This window comes from Acomys russatus, chromosome 10 (assembly GCF_903995435.1).
Source record: "Acomys russatus chromosome 10, mAcoRus1.1, whole genome shotgun sequence".
In the NCBI taxonomy this organism is placed as follows: Eukaryota; Metazoa; Chordata; class Mammalia; order Rodentia; family Muridae; genus Acomys; species Acomys russatus.
This window is the reverse complement of record NC_067146.1, coordinates 24025031-24050162: the sequence shown is the minus strand read 5'-3', so window position 1 is coordinate 24050162 and position 25132 is coordinate 24025031. Positions and strand designations below refer to the sequence as shown.

Genomic DNA, 25132 nt, shown 5'->3' with positions numbered 1-25132 from the left:
GTATGTTCAAAAGAATGGAGAGAAAGGCCTATAAGAGTTATGTGCTCCCAGGGGCTGGGGAGATAGTTTAGTGGGTAAGGGCACAGGCTGTACAAAAGGGAGGTCCTGAGTTTGAATCCCCGGAACTTACCCAAAAACTGAGCATGGCACACACTCCTGTTGCTCCAGTTGGGGGCAATGGACAGGCCCATACCAGGAGCTCAGTGGCTGGCCAGCCTAGCCGAAAAGCGGGTTTTAGGTTTAGCAAAGGGCCCTTGCTCACAGCATACGGGTAGAGTGTAGTAGAGAAGAGGATAGCTAGTGTCCTCCTCTGCGTGCTACCCGCTCCACATAGGTATGTAAAGTAAACCAGCCCCAAAGGACAGCTAGCCTACGATTCAGCTTTCACGCTGTGCGGTAAAGACGTGGGAATAGGGAGTTATGTAACAGTAGAAGTTTCATCTTTTTGAGATGAGAAAGGTTTAGGGGATTGGTTATGCAAAGAGGTAAATCTAGCAATATTGAACTGCATAGTTAAAATGGTAACCTTTAGTTACGTATATTTTACAAAGAGAGAGGGAGAGAGAGAGAGAGAGAGAGAGAGAGAGAGAGAGAGAGAGAGAGAGAGAGAGAGAGAGAGAGAAACCAGTCACCACTATAATACTTATGTAAAATCCCGAGGAAGATCGTATGTGATTGTTCTAGGTATAAGACCCTCCTAAATGTCACCTCTGCATCCTGTCTCTCCCAGGGCTTTTCCCTACAACAGCCACACCCTGTTCCCTGAGCTGCACCAGGACACTCCCACACCACAACTTCCCCTTCACAATTCTCCACATCAGCATAGTCTCTCCTTCCTCATGGCCCAAGAAATCCATTTACCAGGAAGTCAACAAAGCAGGAGCAGCAAACCCATTCCATTTTCAAAGTGACAGACTTAATATTTAAGCTATTTTTTTTTTTAAAGATCCCCACCTCCCCAGGAGAAAATTTGCATTAGCTTTCTACACCACTAAAGTGGATGCCCTGTGGCTAGGTATCTCATAGGTAGCCAGGATTTCCCTTTCACTGTGAGCCTTTTGTGAGTATGCTGACCTTCTTGTGGGGATGTGCATATTGTCACATGCTGTGTCTGTTGTATTTTACGTGTCGCCATAGACTGTCTTCTGCTCCATCAGCCTTCCAAACCTTGTTGCGTGTTTCCAAGGGAGGAGGTTGTATTTGTCACTCCAGTTTCCTGGAACATATTGTGGATAAACACACAGATTGGTGAATAAATAGTGTAGTAAAGCCAGTACGAAAACTGATTTTTTCCATATTTCCTACCCTAACTCATTGTCTCTCATTTGCCTAATTAAAAGCACACACTCATTCCTCTTAGAAACTCAGGGGTACATCTTCTGTGTTAAGTAAAGGTTAAGGAGGCTTAAATTGCCATCTTGGGCTCTATGAAACAAATCTGTGTTAAGCCACTAAAGGCAGGTCCTTTGATGTAAATAAGATTATATGTGTGTGTGTGTGTCTGTGTGTGTGTGTGTGTGTGTGTGTGTGTGTGTGTGTGTGTGTGTGTGTAACAGGGTAATTTAGAGAAAGTAAAAGTTGGATTCAATATTCCTATCTATAAACAGTTATTAAAATATGTGTTGCCTTAAAAGAACGGCAAGCTTAGTTTCACACGTTGAAACCAGAATACAGTTCAGGTCCTCAAAAACTTGGGATGCTTAGATGAGGTAGCTCACACTCATCAACCTGCAAAGGCTAAGGTAGGTGGATTGTCACAAGCTTAAGGCCAGCCTGGGCTGCAGTGTGAGATGCTGTCGCATCAAAACAACACAAACAAATAACAGTAGTGAAACTTAAGAAATCTATGTGCAAATATTTTTTTTTGTATGTTCAAACTTGAATAATACATTGAATGAATTACAAGTCAAATTTGTAAAAATAAAATAAATAACATTTACATTTTACCTAACAAATATGGGCATTTTGCAGTTTTCCATGCACTGATCCCCTTTAACCTCTGGTAGTAATCTAAATTAGACACACTTGATCCTACTTCACAGAGATTGAGAAGGTAGATTAAGTGTCTTCTAAACAGGGCTGATATTCCTTGTATATACTTTATGGCCTTCTCTCTCTCTCTCTCTCTCTCTCTCTCTCTCTCACACACACACACACACACACACTGATACACTCACACTCACACACAACCTCTATCTATCAAGCTACCTTCAGCACAAGACAAAAAAGCCTGGCCCCAGTGGTTGTATCACAACACAAGATTAGTCAGGACACAGGCAGACAAAAGTTTCTAAACTTACAAAGCTATTAAGCAGATATTGGCTTAATGTAGGCAACTACATTTTCACTCTATAGGAATCTTTTGATATCCAGTTTTTAAAACCCTAAATTGTGTTAGCCTTTTACTTGACTGGCATATTTTATTAGAACCACAATTGTTTTTTATAATGCACCAATATGAAATCTGACACACTGAATAAACAGGAATATATGTTTTATGTTGTGGGGTAACTTGTTCCAAGGCATTATTTAAACTGCAAGTCAATCTTTACAAAAGGCAGAGCAAAGAGGAAGGCATGTTACTATCTCACCCTTGCAATACAGATGAAGAAAGAGATCAGAACCAGCTACTGCTTGCCAGGAGCGTATAAATTGTACGTGGAAGAGACTAAATTAGGAACCAAGACACTGTGCCAACATTTTAAAAGGAAATCTCTTTTGTCTGCAATATTTTCAGGAACAACAGAGCGAAAAGTTTGATTTGAAGTCAACCATTGGTTTTCATGAATGTCTTTACATTTCAGCCTGTTCTTTCTTTTCAATGTAATAGCTCAGAAAGTTTTGGACTCTTCTCCCTAAAGTTAAAGCAGTAATGATAAAATATTTAACTCCAGAAATAGAAATAGAATACTACCCAGAGAATATAGTTCAACAATGCATTCTGGAAATACAAAGCCTGGCTAAATTATTGCTAATATAACCTTTTTCTTGTGTGTGCTTCAAAAAAAAATACATAATAGAAAAGAGTTTCTGGTGTAAAATGATGGGCTGAGGACATTTTCTTCATCTAGTTTTATGTAAATCTTTCTAAAAGTAAGCAAATAAAGACTACATAAAGTCACTTTAGCAACTAACAGCAATTAAGAGATTCAAAAAAAAATTCCAGAATACAAAAAAAGTAATGAGATGTATACATTATAAAATTGGTCAGAAAAATGTCAGCAGCTAGAGCGTGTTCATTTCAATCCTGAAGTCCCTCTGCATAATATATCAGGTTGGTGTTCACTGGGGGACCAGAGCAGGCTGCCAATGCTTTTAAACTTAACATGTATAACTACAAGTGCAATGGATTGATTTAGAAGAAAAAAATAAGAAAGTTTAAGGCAAGTTGTGCCAGTTAGTTTTAATTGTCAGCTTGACATCATCTAGAATTACCTACTAAGAGTCTTAATGGGTAATTATTTAGATTAAGTTGGCCTATCAGCCTTTCTGGGTGTGTGGGTGTATGTGGGAGCAGGCGTATTTTGATTAATAATTGATGTAGGGCGAAGAGGCCCATTGTGAGCAGTACCATTCCCTACTTACAAAGTCCTGAACAGTGTAAAGGGGGAGAAAGCAAGGTGGGACTATGTGAGCAAGCAAAGGTCCCTGCAATTATTCTCTCTCTGCTCTTAACTGTGCATTTGAAGCTAATTTGCATTTCTGCCTTGGCTTCCCTCTGGTCAAGAGGCATTATCTGAAACTGTAAGCCAAGCAAACCTCTTCTTCTCTAAGCTGCATTTTGTCAGGATATGTTATCACAACAGAAATGAAATGAGAACATAAATGCCCAAGTACGGATGCACTTTATTGAAACACAGAGTCTAGAGACTGTCTCCAGCATTAGCAGACAACGCAGACCACTGTAGCCATACAGTCATACAGTGATGCTCCCCGGTGCTATCAGACGCGGAGAGGGGAGAAGAGGCGACACTATAGGCAATCCAGCTAAAACTTCATCAATGTTAAGAGAAAGTTAGTAAGTAACACATAAGTGGAAAATAAGGAAACAACAGCATAGCATGCACAGCACAATGTTAACTAGCAACAAATTGGAAATGGAGAAAACTAAATAGAAACTCTGTAGCTTCATTGTAAAACTAAGCTACCTGGTCTTCAACTCCCCCCAGAGACTTGAGAAGGAGTAAATTTTTGATTATCTGAGTATGCCGGAAGTGCAGGTTAGTAGCTTTCTAAATGAGAAGATGACAGAGACAGTTTTCTACCTAAACAGTCACCCAAAACTCTCCATAATGTTGGAGCATCTTCTTCACCCTTCTGGCCCAATATATCTCACAGACATATTTGTGAGGCAGGAACTATTGAGGACTCGCTTACCCTGTCATGGCAGAGTTTGGCCGTCGACTCTGCCTGTATCGAAGCTTGCCCCCTTTTTAAAGGCAGAATTCTGTCTGTGGTAGAAATGAGGACCTTTTGCCCACTGGCTAGTTTGTCACATTTGAAGCCATCTCCATAAGGAGGTTCTTTGATGCTCATCATCTTCTTTGAGGTAGGCTGGGTGTTGCCAGGAGTTAACCTGTCTCATTGTCAATGAATATTTAAAGTAATAAAAAACATTTTTAAATGTCATATTCTGCACGTCTCTGGGGTTTTTGAAGACCTTGTCTTTCTATAGAGTCATATCTATCTGCTATACCTAAGATGTATATTCTTGTGATAAAAGTAGGCTAGCAATTGACATGACCATGATTTAATGTACTAACATTTAATTTGTATAACTTATTTCTCCTAAACAGCTTGATAGCACTTTCAACACATTGGAAGTAAAGCTTGTATTATAATTGAGTTATATAGGGATAATAACTCATATTAGAGTAGAAATATATATATATACATATATGTATATAAAATGTGTGAAGAATAATCTTACACTTGAATTCTATACCACTGTATCTAGAACTTATTTTGCATCTTAATTGTTTAGTGGTTAAGATGTTTTTAGGACAAGATAGGTGTTCTAAGTTGATGACAATATGTGATGTAAATTGAGTTACATTCAGAATTTTAGATGCACCAAGACAGGAAAGATGTCTTCTTTAAGGCTGTCAAATACAAACAGCCAAAACACTAAGAATGTAACATTTATACAATTCCTGATTGTGTCACGGTTCTTCATGCCATAGGTAATCTATTATATATATGTGTGTAATAATATAAATGTATATGTACAAAAATAAAATATTTTTTAAAAAAAAGAAACCCTGTAGCTTCTGAGAAACAGAATTAAACATAGGAAAGGACGAATCAAAAAATTTCTCCTTTTAACTGTCAGCTCTTCCATTTTTATGGAATTAGCTGGTTACTTTTTGCAGTGCCAGGCTATCAAATTGAGAGCTTTCCACATGACAGACAGGCACCCCACTTCTGTCTTGTTTACTTTTTGTTTCTTTGTTTGTTTTGATACAGGGTGCCACCATGTAATTCTGGCTGGGCTGAACTTGCTATATAGACGCCTTGGCCCTCAAACTCACAGAAATCTACCTCATCTGCCTCCTAGCACACCACCATGCAAGATGTATACTACTGAGTTTTAACTCCAGTCCATTTAAAAAATATATGAACATACATTTTATTTACAAGAACTTCAAATGCGTGCTTGAAAACTGTTTCAGGTGTCATTACCATGTTGAGCCTATCACTTCATGCATGATGAAAAGGCAAGACAGATGCACTCAACCAGGTCATCCCCCAACCCTGCCTTAGACAGCATCTTTCCACCTTCAGTTAGGTCTGTTTGGACATGGAGCAATGCCAGTACATGTTTAGAAGCACAGTAGGAAAGGAATAGCTTGATTTTCTAGAACATGGCAAACTCTAGTTGGATCTAACAATTTAAGAAGAAATGGTTTTCATAGATTCAAATTTTTCCATGTAGTACTATGATGCATAGCATATTAGAAATTTGAATTAATTTGGAAATATATATATACAATAACACAAATATTCATTGTTTGTCTTTGTGCTAAAAGGTAATAATATCTCAAAGGTAATAGCAATGTTATGTGTCTTTCCAAGATCTGGTTCTTGATCTGAAAGAGTAAATTCTTAAAGCATATTATGGATATAGTCATTATTACTACAGAACAGAATGAAAATATTACCAAATAAAAACATCAGTGGCATAATGATAGCTAATCTTGACTGTCAAGTGGATCAGCTTGAGAAATGCCTAGGAAGTTAGCAGAGCACACCTCTGCCTACATCTTGAAGAGGTTTGCAGAGAGGATAAGGCAAGGGGAAAAGGCCATTCCTGAGTGTGGTGGCACCATGCCATGGACTGGGGCTTTGGGTAGGACGAACAGCAGAAGAGGGAAAAACCCACTGAACAGACATTCACTCTCTCTCAGCCTCTTGGCCACTGTCCTGTGAGTTGATGGCTCTGCAAGGACCTCCAAGTCATGCTGGATGGAAACCATGAACAAAGCCAATTGTCTCTTTGGTTGCTCCTGCCAGATGTTTTGGTCACCATGATGGATAGCTGAGCATCACAGTGTGGCCTCAGTTTCCCAAAGGCATCAAGAATGGCTGTAGCTTGCCTGCTGGTGCCAAGTCCTTTACTTCTACGTGTTTTCTCGTATTTGAACCTGTTAAATGGCTTATTTAAAGTCTTTGGTTGTGTTGTTGTTCTCTAAGCAGGGTTTCTCTGGAGCTCTGGATATTCTGGAACTCATTTTTCTAGACCAGGCTGGCCTTGAACTCACAGAGATTAGCTTGCCGCTGCCTCCCAAGTGCTGGGTTAAAGACACACACTACCAATGCCTGGCTGTGTGTCTCACTGCACACTTGTGTCTCTTCTGTTATGTAACAGAATTACCTACTGCACACTGTATGTCTCATAAGGATGCTGAATAAATGTCTACTATTTGATTAAGGTGGGTTAGGCAGACATGTTTTGACATTTCCTGCAGAAACAATGTGAAACTTGTCCAAAACTATTCAGTTCATAACTGCATCTGAAAAGAAAAGGAAGACATAAAGTCAACAATTCCCAAGTACTGTGGTCTTTTAAGTTTTCTGCTTTAAATCTTGTAGTTTCATCTTGACACTAGTTAAAAAGCCTGCCAAATTTGTATGCCTTTACTACAGAACGATACCTGAAAAAGTCTCTAAAACTTGTTTCAGCAACCTTAACAACTGATGCTATTGAAGGGGATTTTAATGTAGGCAGAAAGAGGTTATGACAAGTTGAGCATAGTGACATGTTCCAAATACCCATAATATAAATTGCTTATTTTAAGGAAAGCTTCCATTCTTGCATGCTCTGTGTTCATCAAACTTTCCATAAGGCATGGAAGCAATAAACAACATGCTATTAGTCATTAGTGATCTGTGCCCATGTGCTTTATGACTGCACATCTGTTGAGATTCCATTTTTATGCTGCTTTTCCTATATCCTGGATTAAAGAAAAAAGCAAACGAGGATTTCAAATATGGTAGCCACATGCAAACTATATTTTAAATTACTCAGGGAAAAGCTCGAGTTAATTTACTTCATACAATCATTGTTGTATTAGTAAAAATTTACAAAGCAACATATTTTCTCTCATTAAAATTAAGACAGTGATAGGAAACATTTAAAAAAAGAAAAAGCATATCCATCATACAAGGTGATTAAAAAAAAAAACCAAAGATATAATATCACCCAGTAAAATCTTAATAAAAATTGCTTACAGATAAATGAATATCAAGGTCTAAGTAATACACATCCAGAGGTTCTGGTTCATATTCACACATTTGCATTTCCAATAATGATGTAGCTTGATCACGGGGATCCTGAGTTTGGCAAGCGGGGAGGCACTCAGAGTCCTCACATTGGCATTCCGTTATGTCCCGGTTTGTAGGAATTCCAGTCCATCAGCAGACTTTAATCTTGGCAGGAAGTTGGTTGTTATTTTTTAAGTTCTTTCTTTGAGCCAGACTGTGCATGAAATTATGAGTAAACACAAAAATGTCCTTGTCTTTAAAATGCTAACCTTTTCAGGACACAGATACATGGGGGAAAATATCAACTGCTAAGCAAAGCTCGGCAAGGCTAAAGGAGCTTTCAGAGCACAGAGGAAGATGGATTGCTTCTGCTTGCAGAGCCAGGGTAATGAAGAGACACTTGAGCATAAGCAATTGTTGAATTTCTGTCTTCGCTCTCTCATCAAATGGAGCCTAATTTCTACACAAAGATAACCAAGACGTGTCTTCAGCTGTGGCACTTGCCTCACACAGATCAAAACAGCTACAGAGCCAAGGGACTGTGGCCACCTTCTCATGTTCTCTTGAACTGAGCCTGTAATGGTGACTAGAGTACCTCATGGTGGGAAACAGATGGTGCTATCTTCTGCACGCCATTGTGAATGAACTCTGTGGTGCTGTGCAGCCAGGGGATGGTGAGCAGGGCTCCCCCACAGGAGCTGTTAGCATTTCTACCCTTTGGTGAATTTGTTTTCAGTGCAGAACATTTTGGGGACTGTAGGGATTGGGCTTTGTCCCTGCTCTGCTTTTTCCCATACTACACACAACAAGCATATTCAGGCTGTACCTTGCTCTAAGTAATTCCACTTTCCAAACAGCAGTTTTCTCCACTGTGGGCACAAATGTTGACTGAATAACATAACAGCATGTTTATGAAAGTAAACAACCACCACCTGTCTGATGTAAACTATTGATCACACACTAATAAATAATGATTTATGCAAAGTAAAATATTGCTACCCGAAAACATAAACACTTTTCTTGATTTAGGCTTAAATATATTTGAAGCCCTCCAATGTATATATAATACTAGGGAGGAAGGATAAGAGAGACACAGATGGGCTGCAGCTTTGTTTGCTTGTCTGCATTTTTTTCCCTAATAAAAGATAAGAGCAAACAGCATAAAAGAGGCTACTAATTCTTGTAGAAAGAGAGAGAGCGACACCGAGACTGACATGGGCTTTGAAACCTCAAAGCCCACCCTCTGTAACACATCTCCTCCAACGAAGACACCTTCTAATCCTTCCCAAAGTGTTCCATCAGCTAGGGGCCAAGCATTCACATATATGAGCCCATGGCAGCCGTTCTCATTGAAATCACCACAGACAGTATAGTTAGTTATGAAATACTCAGCACTTCCCCTGACATAAAAAAGAAGATAGAACCATCTACTCTCAGCCCTGCCCACCCCCCCAGCCCCCCACGAACATAGCACTGGAAGTAATGCAAAGAAAGAGAAACAATTACAAGACACAAATTGTAAAGAAAGAAGTAGACATGCTGTTATTAGCACATACAAGATTCTTTTGGTTTCTTCTTTCATTTTTAGTTTATTTTAATTTATTCACATTACATCCTGATTATTATCCCTTCACTCTTATCTTCTGGTTTCAGTTTCAACCCATCCTCCCTTTTCTACCCAATTCCCCTCCCCTAGACCTCTGATGGGAGGCCTCTCTTTCCCCATCATATGAGCACAGCCGATCTGGTCTCATCCAGATAGCCTGCTTTCCCTTCCTCTGTGTACCCTTAGGGCCTCCACACCAACAGGAAGTGATCAAATCTGGGACACCAGAGGTCATGTCAGAGGCACTCTCTGCCACATGGGGAGAATGAGCTGCCCATTGGCTACATCTGAGTAGGGGTTCTAGGTTCTTGGCATGCCTTGTCCTTGGTTGGTGCATGAGTTTGTGCAGGGCCCCTGGGTCCAGATCCACCAGCCTTCATGGTCTCCCTGTGGGGCTCCAAGGTTTCAACACAGCAACTCGTAAAGGTAGAAGCAGAGTAAGTTTATCAAAATCTCCAAACTCAAGGTCAGTTAACAAAAGTGAATGTGATTCTACACGTTGTGAAATTAATATTTTTAAAAAATAATATGCATAAGAACATCAGAAATTTAAACAAGAATAAATCTAACTATAGAACTGCTGGACATCCAGACCTGAAAATGCTGATGGACACATTTTTTTTATTATATGATTTTAAAAATTTTTATTTTATTCATTTATTCTTATTACATCTCAATGGTTATCCCATCCCTTGTATCCTCCCATTCCTCCCTCCCTCCCACCTCTTCCCCCTTTATATGTTCATAGGGTATCAAGTCTCTTTTTGGTAGCCTGCTATCCTTCCTCTTGGGACTCTAGATGAGAGAAGCATGGGAGAATAGCAAAGTAGAAGGATCCAGAGGGTCCTAGAAACCGACAAGAAGAACATTATGATAGGCAGATTTGGGCCCAGGGGTCCCGCTCAAACGATGGACACATTTAATAACCTAAATATAAGAAGGAACCACTGGAAAGATGCCACAATATTAGATAGATACACATTCTTCATAAAGCAGTCTGCAGATTCAGCAACATTCACCCAGAACTCAGTGGGACTTAGAAAATAGAAACAAGCTGATTCACACACACACACACACACACACACACAGAGAGAGAGAGAGAGAGAGAGAGAGAGAGAGAGAGAGAGAGAGAGAGAGAGAGAGAGAGAGAGAGAGAGAGAGAGAGAGAGAGAGAGAAAGGGGGGGGGAGATTACATTTTATATTTTTATGTAAAATCTAAGAGTCAGGGTTAAGAGACTTTTCAGAGGGTGAGAGCATGCCGAGCTCTTGTAGAGGAGCGCTCGCTGCCCAGCACCCACAATCAAGTGCCTTTCGGCTGCCTGTAACTCCTCTGCAGGCAATGTAGTGTCTTCTTATGCCTCCATGCACACCACACCCATGTGCACAAACCTACACCCGGATGCATTACTTAAAAATAATGTATGTTAAAAATAAATGTATTTATATGTAGAAGTAAATGAATGATGGAGAATTAAAAACAATTTTTTTAAAAAGACAAAGTTATCCTTGGTTGGTGCAGTAAGTTGAGCAGACCCCCTGGAACCAGATCTGTCCATCATGAAGTTCTTCTTGTGGGTTTCTAGGACCCTCTGGATCCTTCTATTTCCCCATTCTCCCATATTTCCCTCACCTAGAGTCCCAATAGGAATCCCCGCATCTATCCCAATCTCCTGGTAAGTGAAGACTTTCATGTGACATCCCTTTTCGACTAGTGTCCAATTATAAGTGAATATATACCTTGAACCCCTATTCAGATCTAGCCAATGGACAGCACATTCTCCACAGTTGTGTGGAGAGCGAGGACTGACACTGACATGAGCTCTGGTACCTCATATTTGACCACTTCCCCTTGGTAGGAGGCCTGGTGGCACACAGAGGAAGGGTAAGCAGGCTACCAGGAGGAGACCTGATAGGCCATGATCATATGATGGGGGAGGAGGTCCCCTTCTGTCACAGACCTAGGGGAGGGGAAGAGGGTGAAAGAGGGAGGGAGGAAGGGAGGGAGGAATGGGAGGATATAAGTGAGGGGATAACAATTGAGATGTAATCTAAATAAATTAATAAAAGAATGAAAAAATAAACAAAAAGACAAAGTTGAAATGTTTATAAAAAGAAGTCAAAACATTAACTTACACCAAGACAGTGAAATATGAATACTTCTATAGATTAATTTATAGAAAAGAATATCCAGAAAGGGATTCACACGTACATGAGTAGTTATATTTTTAGTAAAGCCATAATGAGAAAGGAAATTATTTCAGCAAATGATGAGAAAAGAATTGCTAGAGTTCATGGGAAACTATGCATCTTTGTTATCATCTCATGTGACAAATAAAAAACTTGAAGTGAGTCTTAGGCTTAAATGCAAAAGCTAAAGCTGTAAAACTCACAGGAGAAAATATTCAAGCCTTTGTTTTAATAGATGATGTTTTTAGGAGCTGGGAAGATGACTCAATGATTCAAATGTTTGAGGACCAGAAATAACATCTCCAGAAGCTAGCAAAATGCTGGTGAGCATGGCCCACTTGTAATTACAGCCTCTAGGAGGCCGAATCAGGGGATACCCTGAGCATGCTAGCTAACAGGAGGAGTTTCAGTGGGCTCTGCTTTGATTGAGAGACCTTGCTTCAATGAATAAAAGTGGAAGAGGTATTGGGGATGCTTACAAACACCAACTCCAGGCCTCTACATATACAGACATGCATACGCACATAAATATTTATGCTTACCAACACACAGGTATACCCACACATATGCAAAATATTAAAGCATACACATGCCCATCCGCACACATAAAAATGAAAAAAAAAAAAAAACAGAAAAATATATTACTAGAAAGAATACAATGGTGGTTTGAATGAGAATGGCCCCCATAGGCTCATAGATTTGAGTATTTGATCATCAGGAAGTGGCACGATTTGAAAGGATTCAAAGATATGGATTTCGTGACGGAAGTGCATCACTGAGGGTGGACTTTGAGGTTTCAAAAAGCCTGTTCCATGCTCAGAGTCTCTTCTGATGCCGTAGATCTAGGTGTAGGACTCTTGGCTCCTTTTTTAGCACCATGTCTGCCGGCAGCCATTCTTTCCTTGCCATGATGACAATGGACTCAACCTCTCACGGGCGGGGCTGGGCGGGGCAAGACACATGCCTTTAATCCCAGCACTCAGGAGGGAAAGGCAGGTGGATCTTGGTGATTTTAAGGCCAGTCTGGTCTACAGAGCTAGTTCCAGGAGCCAGAGATACACAGAGAAACCCTGTCTCAAACAAATAAACAAACAAGTCAAAAAACAGGAGTACCATAGCCGTGGTGTCTTTTGACAGCAAAGAACACTGGCTAAGACAGTCACAGACTATAACAGAAAATTGGTAAGCTGAACAAATCTAAACTTCCGGCCCTCTGAAAGTCATAACTGAAGACTGAAATGGTAAAGACAGATGAGGAGAAAAACTCATGAAGAGCTTTTGCATCTTAGCAATTAGAGCACAATAGCCTTTTAAATGGGCATGACTTGTGAGCAGGAACTCCACAAGAAGCTTATTATCTCCTGTAGCATCATAGAAGCTCTCACAGTCACTAAATATGAGGAATAGTCAAATTTAAGTCACACACAATGTCAATGCACACCACTAGAATGACTAACAAAGGTCAGTCATAATGCCAACGTTCTGAAAGTGTGTCATCCATTAAGAATTTTATATAGTTGCAGGAGGGTAAATACCTACAAAATATATTCACATTTTTATATGAAGTTAAAGATTTATTTACTATGCAACCTGGTAATTCATACTGAAAATTCAATCCACTCAATCCATTTCCAAGGACTGGAAAATAGAATTTGTATTCATAAAAATCCCAAACTTGAGATAAGCAAGTTTCCACCAATAAGTGAATGAATAAGTGCCAAGTTAATTCAGAAGATAAGAATTCTTCTGCAGCATGATATCCTTTGTAGAAATACTTCTAGAAGTTCAGCTTCATCTAAGAAACATTATCCCCACTCATTAGGAGAAAAATAGAATATTCCTCCCAGGGAATGTCAAGATGGCTCAGTGGAAAAAGGAGCTTATCATTAAGCCTGACTAGCTTAGTTCAAGCCCTGGAACCCACATGATAGAAAAGAGACCCAACTCTTACATTTGTATATACACACACACTAATAATAATAATAACAACAACAATAACAATAAATACAATTAAAGCTATTCTGTCTAATAATAGAAAAAGCAGTTTTCAAATTGGTAATCAGAAACTAGGTCTTCCTAAATCCTTGATAACCAACAAACCAGGGATTCAGAGAGCACAGCATTCATGTTAACATGCCACATTGGCGTCAATATTATAAATAATCTAAATACCCTCTTGTTTTAATGATAATTTGGAACAGTGGAAGTTTCTAGGCTTACGGGATTCTATTGATTGATGGAAAACAGAAGGTTTTCTTCCTGTACTCCTCTTCATTGCTTAAGAAAGGATGTGTCCAAAAACTTCAGATTCCAATGTAAATAGATGATAGTGACTATTTCAGGAAAGTGCAGAAACTCGTTCCAATATGACATGTTTCCCAGCTCTGCACTTGTCCCCAGCTAGTCCTCTCAACCCCCACCCCCCCACCCCACCACCCCACCACCTCTCCCCCACCCCCACCCCCCACCTCCCCCCACCCCCCCCCTCTCCCCACCCCCCCACTCCCCCACCCCCCCCCCACCCACCTCTCCTCCACCCCCGACCTCTCCCCCACCCCCCCACCTCTCCCCCACCCCCCACCTCTCCCCCACCCCTGCAATCGCCTGTCTTCCTACTTTGCTCATTTCACTCCATCTACGACATTGCTCACATTGTCGACCTCCCTTTACCAATTTGCTCTCTCTCAGCTTCCCTCATGGAAAACCTCACTACCTCAATCTTGAACAAGCTGTACCTAATACTTCCACAGTTATCCAAAGATGAAGATTTCATTTCACGGTCCTCAAATTATTAAAACCAACGTTTTGCAGGGGAAAAAAAAAAAGGGAGGGCACTGTAAGTGTAAGTGTTACAGCTCTGAGGGGGGAAGGTATCCTGGCAGTCAAGAGCCAAGGAATAGCACAAAGTCACACCACACAACAAACCTCACACAAGCAATTTATGGGGCAAGACAAAAAAAGAGGGATGGCCACCTCTGCTCCAGTGAGAAGCAGCAAAGAAGTGCACAAGAGGCAGGCTTTATATAGGGTCTGCTGGGCGTGGGAGGGTGGAGCTTTCCAAGGTGGCCTAGGATTGGAGGAATTTTTTGGCCTGATCACGGGCTTTTTTTCCCTGTACAGTGGGGCCTGGCCACTCTCCTGCTTTTTAAGACTATAAGTGCTACAAACCTACAGTCTTAGAGAAGTCTGGGGAGCAGAAGCTAGCCACTATTATCCCTTGAGGGACTTACAGTAACATTTTAATTGTCATTTATACCTTGGTTCAGGATAGTTTCATAATATATAATAGCTGTTTCAGAAATCCAGGATTAAAATACAAAATTATCTTCATCTTTAAAAAAAGCATGTCATATATTTTTGTAAAAATTCATAATGATATATTTCCTTCTTAATATGAGAACACTTTGTTTATGTGAAAAAGTGATTTAATTGATAAGTACCAAATGTTTGCGAGCAAGGAACTCTAAGTTTACTGAGAACTGGGAGGGCAAGACCATAACCAGGAAATGTTCTGTTCCTGGGCCTGATTATGTGAACAGCCCTGTAGAGTCATCCATCATATTACATCTAGGGAGACAGCTCAGTCTGTAGTATGTTTGTCATGAAAGCACAAGGAGCTGGGTTTAGAAAGCCAGCACCCAGCACCAAGGGGCTTGGGGGGCTTTTATAACTCCAAGCTAGGAGGGAGAAAGACAGACAACTCCTTAGAGATAGCTACAGAGACAGAGACACACAGAGAGAGACAGAGACAAGAGAGAGCTACACAGAGTGACACATCACCCCCACCCCCACCACAAAGAGGGACACTAAAACAAAACCATGTGATTAAATCAGCATTTGCTGATAATTTTAGAGTCCTCTTTTTTGTGTGTGCCAGGGGAAAAAAAAAAAACTTTTGCATCAACAAAATATATAAATTATGGCCCAGTGTTCTGGAGGTATTGATGACAAATGGTCCCTTTAAGTCTTCGGGATATTTGTTTACTGAGATTCCCCTCACACTGTCTCACTTGGCTGATTACTCTTTGGTTCCCTTTCTCCATGTCCCAGCACACTGCATTCTCTAGACTTTGGTATAGCGCACTGAATCATTTCTAAGTGCAAAACATATCTTGTCACGTTAAAAAAAAAACCTGAACACATACATTTCCCCCACATTCCGTTGTTTGATAAGCGTTGTGAGGCAGGACATGTGTGAGGTGCCTACAGCCCCTGCCCATTTCCTTTACCTGCCCCCTCTCTCTAACTCCCACCCCAGATCACCATTCCTGTTCTCCCCTTTCTCAGGACCAGCTCACTACATTAAAGCCTGTTCACCTCATCTCCTTAATAGCACAATCAATTATACTGCTTCTGAGTGCTTCCTCGCCAAAAGCTGGCTGGACACCACTCGCAGCTGGAGCAGAGAGCAGAAGGAAGGATGGTTCTTGCTGGTTCCATCAATATATTCCTGTTGCTGCTGAGCTATCTCCCCTATGGGCTGTGCTCATCAGTTCTCAGGGATAAGCTGCGTCTGTCTTTCTCTGTCTCTGCCTCTGTCTCTCTGTCTCTGTCTCTCTGCCCACTCCCCCATTACATTGTGGCCCCATGATTCTTTCTGCTACCTGCAAGCACCTGTTTCTTCTTCCTTTGCGGGTGTTTTGTCAACAATACCTGCTTATTTCTGGGGTCTAATACCATGATGGTAGCAGTTTCTTGGAAGACTCAGTGAGGTACCGCCCTATCCAGCTCTGGACCTATCCTGGATCTCCATGTTGCTCAAATATGAAGCCCATCATTTAGCACAGTGTGAAGTCCAAATTCTTAATGCTGAAGACTTGTGACATTAGTAACTTCCCCCACACGAGGTACTGTATGAGCGTCAGTCCCATCTGCTAGCCTTTTCCTTCTCCAAACTGAATCATCACAAGGGAAAGAAATATCTGGTATCTCATAAGCTTCCTTTAATCTTATATTTTATCATTTACCATCAGTATCTCATCCAAACTCAGCTGTCTCCCTAGTGTCCCACTTTCTAATAGCATTGATTTGGAAGAAGCACAGCATTTGCTCCATCACAGTTCTCAGTCCCTTTACAACTCTGGGGACAATTCACCCATAAAACAACTTTCTCTGACACTCCCCACCTCTCAAAGTTCTATCTCCATCTGCTTCCTACACTGTTCCTCACACTGTCCCTCAGAAAATTCACCTTAGAGATTCCTTACAATGGCCCTGCCCTCTGGGTTTAGCTAACTGGTGATGACTGCAGAAGACTAGAAGGTGGAAAAAGAATGGATTTTGGTTTTATTCACCCACAGACCAATACCAATTGTCCCATTTCCAGGCAGTTTCTGGGTTCCAGTCACCAACCTTTCCCTGGATTCTAAGCCAGTGGCTGGGTAATGCTCCCACTGTTGTTGTTTCCCCTGGAAAACATCTCCTCGTTTGACTTTTTACCCATTTCCTTCTAGAACACAAAGTCCCTGTCTTCTTTTCTGAAAAGCAAGGATGCCTTCTATTTGCCAAATTAATCAGGAGCCTGAGTTCCAGATGAGAGCAGACAAAAGAGAAAAGAAAATTCCACTGTGTCCCCTGTGGAGTGACGTATGGAAGTATAAATTCACAACAAGCTATAAACAGAAGCCTGTATATGGATGGACCTTGTAAGAGTTAAAGGCTCACCATATTTGGTTTGAGAAGATGAAAATCCTCTCCCCAGCCAAGGCTTTGCTTCTGGGCTGCCAAAACAAGCATTGCAGTATGCTTACCCGACTTGCAATGCTCACAATGCTTAAGGAGCTGGTTTCCTGACATTCTACCCTTGCGACAACTGAGGCATAACTAGAATTTTCTTATAACAAGAAAATCGATTTTAAGGTGTTTTTAAAGATATTAACCAAAAAGCATTAAGAAGTGATGACACTTGTGGCAGTGTGACCTCTGGGATTTTTAACTAGTCACTTGTGGGGAGGTAACCCATGCCTGGCACTGAGATGGTTCTTTGGCAGCCTATGTCTCCTGGAAGCTGCATTGTGCATCCAGGTAGGAGGCCTCCACTCACATGCCCTTCACCCATTTGTTCCTCATGTTCTGTACTTAGTTTTCCAAGTGGTAGGTTTCCATAAGGCTTTTCCACACATGCTTAGCTGCGGATAAGCCCCTCCTCCCTCCCACCCTCCTGACCCCATTCCTATTCTAAGCTTGAACCCTCGGCACTAACCCCTTTCTCTTTCATATCACATGTGTTCTACTCTCCTCCATTATACTTTTTAATTGGGTTGCAAGATAGGTTTCCATATGGCTTTTACATAGATGCTTCAGTTTGGTTACTATCCCCCTACTCTCTTTTTTGTTCTACCCATTCTCTCTCTCTCTCTCTCTCTCTCTCTCTCTCTCTCTCTCTCTCTCTCTCTCTCTCTCTGTCTCTCTCTCTATCTCTCTGTCTCTGTCTCTGTCTCTGTGTGTGTGTGTGTGCATGTGTGTGTGCTCCATGCTTCTCCCTATTTCTCCTCTCTACTTTTGTTTTATGTATATTCTCCTATTTATTTCTCTTAATGCTTCCCTTCCCCACCACACACACACACACACACACACACACACACATTGGCCCCTTTCTAGTTTACTGACTTCCACTCATACAACAGGTTAAGTACATAAAAAAAAAAAAAAAAAAAAAAAAAAAAAAAAAAAGACTCAAATTAGGATCCACATAAAAGAGAAAATATGCAGTGTCTGTCTTTGTGAGCCTGGATTACCTCACTTGATATATTTTCTCCCTGTTTCATCCATTTACCTGTAGTTTTGTCACTTGCTTTTCTAAAATTTATTTATTTATTTATTCATTCATTTTACATCCTGGACTTAGGCCCCTTCTTCCAGTCCCCTTTTCCTTTTCCTCTATCCCCTATTCCTCAGAAAAGAGGAGTCCCCCTACCCGCCCACCCTAGTTCATCAGGACTGAATGAATTTTCCCCTGTGGCCTGGCAAGGAGAAGTAATAAAAAAAGCAGAGCCCCTGTCAGGGAGAGCCTCTGCTCCCCTTACTAGGAGACCTACATGAAGCTGCCCATCAACTACATCTGTGAAGGGGGCCTAGGTCCAGTCCATGCATAGTCCTTGGTTGGTGCCTCAGTCTCCACAAGTCCATCCAGGCCCTGGTTAGTTGGCTCTGTTGGTCTTCTCATGGAGCTCCTGTCCACAGGAAGAAACTAAATAGAGAAATAATGAAACTAACAAACTAACAGACATGAATCAAATGGACATAATAGATGTCTCCAGAACTTTTCAGCCACATAGAAAAGAATACACTTTCTTCTTAGCACTGCAGGAACTTTTTTTTTTCCTGCTGAATAAAATGTCACTGGGTATATGTACCGCATCTTCTTTACTCATTCAATTGATGTGCTTCTAGGTTGATCCCATTCCCTAGCTGTTGGTAAGAACATATTTCTGAAAAAATACCACATTCTTTGATTACAGAACAAAGGAAAATCAATCTCAGGCTAGGAAACATCCTGCCAGCTTTCTTTTGTGGTACATGTAAAATTTCAGTAATCAAAAGTACATGACTAGGATTGGAAAGATAGCTCAGTGAAAGTAGCAAGAATAAGTAGCCATGGCTGCTTAGTCCAAAATAGGACATCTATATAAACCTCCCCGATCCATGGCTCAGGGAACCCTTCTGAAGAGAGCACTGAATGAACGTGAGCGCAGGATAGGGAGGGTCCACTGAACCACTATCTTCTGGACATGGCATAGCTGTCTCCTCCCTGAACTCATAGCACCTACGGTCACCTGTACAAAATCAAACCAAGCAAAATCCCAGTGCAGTTGGGAGATGGGCAGAGGGTGACTGAGTAGCTGTTGGCAGTTGATGGCTTCTGGGGATGGGAGAGTCATTTTCCATGGGGCTGTCACCAGTAGTGGGTTGCCTATGCTCCAATGGATGAGCCCACACCCACCTGTCAAATAGGCAGCACTAAGTGGACTCAGTAAGAGGGTTAAAAAGCAGAAAAAGAAATGCATGAAGGAAGTAGGGGATATGTTGGGATAGTCTAGAGGGAAATAGAGGGTTGGGTGGGATCCAAACATGTTATAAATATATATATGAAATTCCCAAATTATAAATAAATTGTTAGTTTTGGCTGTAATCCCAGCACTTGAGAAGCAGAGGCTAGCAGATCTCTGTGAGTTCGAGGCCAGCCTGGTCTACAAAGTTAGTTCAGGACAGGCAAGGATACACAGGGAAACCCTGTCTCAAAACACTGGGGAAGGGGGAGGGGGAGGGAAATGGTGAAAGTACTTAGGAAGAAATTGAGAGCCCTTAAACATCTTGAAAGTGCATCACTCATTGGAATCCAGAAGGATCAGTATGAGTTAAGGCTAGCCTGGGCTACATTTCCTGGTTTGCCTAGGGTAGAATGAGATCCTATCTTTAAAGCACCAACAATAAATCCTATTTGAAGAGTCTGTAACTGAAGTTACATTGAACATGTGCTCAGAGACCCAGCAGCTGCGTGTTCTACGGTTCTCAAGACCCCGACAAGGTTGTTTTTTTTTTTTTTTTAGATACAGTCAGCTCCCAGATCAGTATCAAGACCAGCACAAAAAGGAAAGTATGCTATATAAAAAGAAACTGGAAGGGTTGGGAAGAAGTCCACAGTAATATTCTTCTTCTTTTTAAAATATTCTCGGAAAAGTTTTGGTAGGAGGCATGTGCCCCTTGCAAACTTCTAAGTTAACACAAAATGTCTTCTTTACTGCAGTTTAAATGTAACTTCACATGTGACTGAGTTTAATGTAGAGAAAAGTAACAGAAATGGGTTTGGATAAAGAGTCGGACATAGACTTATTGTGGGCCTTCTTCTATCGTCAAGCCTTAGAGCCACGCCATGGATCCACCAGGTTCTTTAGTATCGACAAAGCAGTCTTTCGAAGCATGTCCGTGTTGGAGATCCTCCTGCTTGTTTCCCAGCGCTCCCGCTGGCAGTGGGGGCAAGGCTTCTTCTCAAAGCAGCATCTTCGCTTTATGACTTCAGGAAACTCATCAGTGGTGCGGATTCTGTTCAGCATCCCGAAGGCACCTCCCACATTCCTCAGGATCCTGAATGCACCTTCCACATTCCCCTTCTGAACCATCACAGTCCTGCCAATGAACTTCAGATGTTTAGGTCTCGGATTCAAATCTTTGTTTTTCAGAACCAGTAGACTGCAGCCTCAGCACTTGGACTCCAACACCAGCTAGTTTTTTTGTTTTTGTTTTTGTTTTTGTTTTTGAGTCAATCTCAAGCTCCATTGAGCGATATCCTTTGAGTTTTGCAAGGTATATACATTATCTCGACTCTTTCACCACTTGTTTTTCTGAAGCTGTTCAGGGACGTTCAGAATCACCTGCAACCACATGGGTGGTTTGTTCCCTGGCCAGTCCTCCAGGTCAACCAACTCCCCTCAGAAAGGCATGTGCCGCTCCCACTGAGTTAGAACATTTTCCAGAAGCTTCCCCTCGCTTTCTTTTATTGGAAATGTAAGCCAAATAAACCCTTTCCTCCCCAGGCCGCTTTGGTCATGGTGTGTCATCATAGCAATAGGAGACCTAACAAAGACAAGACTAAGTCATGTTACCTGGTAACAAGTTATTGTGTACGTAAGGAGTAACCATGTCCTATTCAACTCCACCTCTTTCTTTTATTAATTCTAGTTTTATTACATGACCAATTTAGAAAGTCACTAGACAACAATCCTAGGCAGTTAGCCAGTGAACAATTTATTTTCCTTTGAAGTGTGTTTTATTCACAGATTGAAATTAATTCTATTTTGTATAGATTACCATAACTTCTGTAGCATCATGTTCTCCCTAAAGAGACTTGAAACAAGACTATCTGAGATATTTCTAGTGGTCGGGGAGACACAGGACAGTGTTTTGAGAATAACCAATCACATGTAGAGAATGAAGGGCTGGTGGTTTTCAGGCGCGAACTGTTTACTGAACCAAAATCAACACCTTGCTTGTGCCAAAACTAAACTGTAGCATATCACAGAAGGAAAAATGCCTTAAATACCTTATGACAAGTTTACTTTAAAATGCAGGTGATACTTGACTGCCTGGGCTCTGAGCCAGGTGATCTCGATTACACTCTGGTCCTAACGTTGAATAACCTCAGAGGCTTTGTCAACCGTAAAAGCCCTTCAGAGCAGTGATTGCCTATCGCACTGGATCCTTCGAGAGAACAAATGCAAACACACTCAGAGAAAAAAACAAAAATGGTACATAGAACATTAGGAATTAATGAGTTAGATGTAGCTCGCTGGAGCCATGTTGTTTAGTTTAATTTTATGGCATTGCCCTTTCACCATGATGATTGCAAGGATAACAACGGTCTAACTCTAATCTCATGTTATTTCCTCTGTGTCATAATTAGGGGAGGATTCCTGCTTTTCTTGCTCTCCTGACCAACCCTACCCCTTTAAGACACAGATTAGAGGATCCAGCATCCCCTGTCCATGGAGGTGAAAGCGGACATGGACTCACACTAGGACAGCAATGGTGCCAGTTTCCCTATGACACTCTTCATGCAGGATGCTTGTCTGATACAGTTACCAAATGTCATTTCTCACCTTCAAAATGTTTCTATCTGAAGACAGACTGACACTAGGCTTATATTATGAAGGTTAACCAAAATCACATAAGATTAGACACCTCCCCCCTTGCCCCACCACAATGCATCAAAACTGTATATAGCTACCGATGTGTATTTTCCAGTTTTGTGTAGTTAAGCTAAAAAGGAGTACCCCTGTCTCCAGATGGCAGCCAGCTGAGCAGGTGAGCAGGTGAGCAGGTGAGCAATTATACTGAAAAGACAGAAATGGCATAGGAAGTAAAGTCATAAGTGAAGAAGTAAGAAAGAAGATGTCTTAACTCAAAATCCAAGTCTGCCAGCTCAGAAGACGAGTTCAAAGCTATTTTGTAAAGCAAGATGGCTCTTCTAACGTGCGTATTGTCTCTTCCAAGGAAGGAAGTGGAGTGAGAATGTATTTTCCATTTCCCAAAAGGACATTGAAGTGAGGCTGATTATTTTGGCCCTCATGTTTTCCTGAGTATTTTCCAGTGAGCAGCCCATCCCTCTGCGTGAGTATCTGTCTCAAGTACTGGACCCTGCTTCTCATCTGACCCATGAGTTCAATAAAGCAACAGGAACGCTTCCCTTTATACGCTAGATATAGTCAACCTTAATGTCTTCTTTTTTTGCTGAAATATCTAATTTTTGAAAACTTTTTAGAAATCATAGCACTTTACAAATTAAAAGCATGTGTGCACTCAGTTACCCCCACTTACTGACAGTGCTGGTGTAAGTTACCATGTCTTCTTTTAAAATTATATCCCAAATAAATGGGTATGTATCTTCAGAAAGAACATATTCAGAAATGTGCATACAGTAGTATACCTTGCCACCTTAAACAGGAAACCACCAACATTCTATCAGCATAAGAACAGGGAGGGAGACTGTTCTTTGTTCATACAATGACACACTTCATAGCAATGAAGTGGAAGTGAAAGAGGCACTCGGATACACAGCAGGGGCACGCTTCACAGCCACAGGTTCTGAAGTGAACTAAACAAAATAGAAAAGTAGGCTGTGTGACACCACTATGTATATAAAATTTTAAACAGAAAAATATGTAGTACATCATGTGAGAGCTTAGGCTGAGAGTTACATGAGGAGGGGGAGGAGGAGGAGGAGGAGGAGGAGGAGAGGATGACTGAGATGCGCACGTGACAGGCTTCTGGGATTGGTGGGATTCTGCCTACACTTGAGCAGAGGACATTTTCTCTGTGAAAACTCATTGCACTGTATGTGATCTGGCCACTTTTACAAGCATATGTAACATGTTTGATAAGAACATTATTGAACAGTGTGTTGTTACAGGGTCCACTGGATGTTGGGTGGAGGGTGAAACGTGTGAGAGTAAACACATGGTCTGCAGAAGCTATTTCAGTGATTGAGCTGAGACCAGGGACAGGAAGCAATCCGAAAGAAGGTGGAAGCATTGGCTTGAGAGGTGGAACTCACAGACTGGTGGGTCAGAGAGCAGTGTGCAACTTGTAGACATTCAAGCTGATGCCTGAGGTTAGGTTTTAACCAGCTTGTGGGATCCGAATGGCTAGAGAGTGGACTTGGGAATAGAAAGTAAATGCTAGGTTTTCAGACACATGAAACTTGAGGCAGCAAGGTTATCATCAGGATATTTTGAAATTTGGAATCATGGGTAGAGCTATACAAATAGACAGCATATTCAGCAATTAAGTTGGAATGCTTCATCACTCTTCTCAAATCAGACTTATTCAACTTTCCATCAGTGACTATGGGTAAATGTGCAAACAGAGTAACAGGAAAGAAATACAAAACAGCAACACAAACAGGACAATAACTCAGAACGTGATGAAATTCAATGGAAATGCTTTAATCAGCTCTTCACAATACAGGCACCCACTAGTACTATGTTACCTCTGCAGCGTGATGTAACCAAGAAAACAGAGATTTCCGTTCCCAGTGAGATTGACTTGAATGAGAACCGTGATGGAGCAACCAAAAATCAGCCTGTGGAGTCTTATGAAAAGAAAGTGACGTGAAAGCAAGGTTAGGAAAGCTGGTGAGGAACATTTTGAGTCTTTCACTGGTGAGATTTCTCACACTGAGCCATGCATCTTTCAGCCCTGCGGGCCTTCGCAACCAAAGCCACCCTTTGCCCGCCCCACCCCCACTACCGATATGGATGAGCCCTTCAGGCTCCCTAGCAGACATGAGGAAGAATTCTCCGTGGAGCAGGTAGCGCCCTGTAGTGGTAGAGCCCATCTCTGATGAAGATTAGCACCTATTCTGTGGAGACATGGTAATAACCTTAGAAGGCAAGGGTGCTGCTGGGAAGCAGGGCAAGGTGGTCCAAGTCATTCGGGCAGTGGAACTGGGTTGTCCTGGAGGGACTGAACGCGCATTACCGATACAGCAGCGGACCAAGGCTCACCAAGGGCACATGATCGCTAGTGAGAACCCCCTTGCTTCACCACCAAGTCAACCTAGTGGACTCCGAAGGCAGGAAACCCACTGAGATCCAGTAGAGATTTACTGAGTCAGAAGAGCGGGTTCGAGTCTCTACAAGATCTGGGAGAATTATCCCCAAACCTGAATTTCCTAGAGCAGTTGGCATTGTCCCCAAGGACACATCAGTGGATGATGCTCTAGGAAGAACTTAAATGCCGCGGCCAAAGATATTAGAAGAAGATGTGATGGAGCCGATGGGGATCCAGGAAACTCGAAGACACAGGAAAATTTATTGGTACTGAGCCTGAGAGTGCTGTTTCTGGCTGCTCAGCCTTCACCTTGATGGTGGGGGTCCCTCTTCCTAAAACACCAATAAAGAGCCTTGAGTTAAAGAAAGAAAGAAAGAAAGAAAGAAAGAAAGAAAGAAAGAAAGAAAGAAAGAAGGAAAGTGATGTAATATCATGATGTTACCTTCAGCCACTCAAACCCAAGAACAAGTGTCTTTGCTCTGAGGGTGATTATCGACACACTGGACTATGCCATCATAAAAAGAAGG

The 25132-nt window shown here is 41.5% G+C and overlaps 1 pseudogene; it reads left to right on the top strand.

Annotated features, from left to right (window-relative positions):
* The first annotated feature begins 24236 nt into the window (after nucleotides 1–24236).
* LOC127194490 (39S ribosomal protein L24, mitochondrial-like) lies at nucleotides 24237–24878 on the top strand (annotated as a pseudogene).
* Nucleotides 24879–25132: the final 254 nt, after the last annotated feature.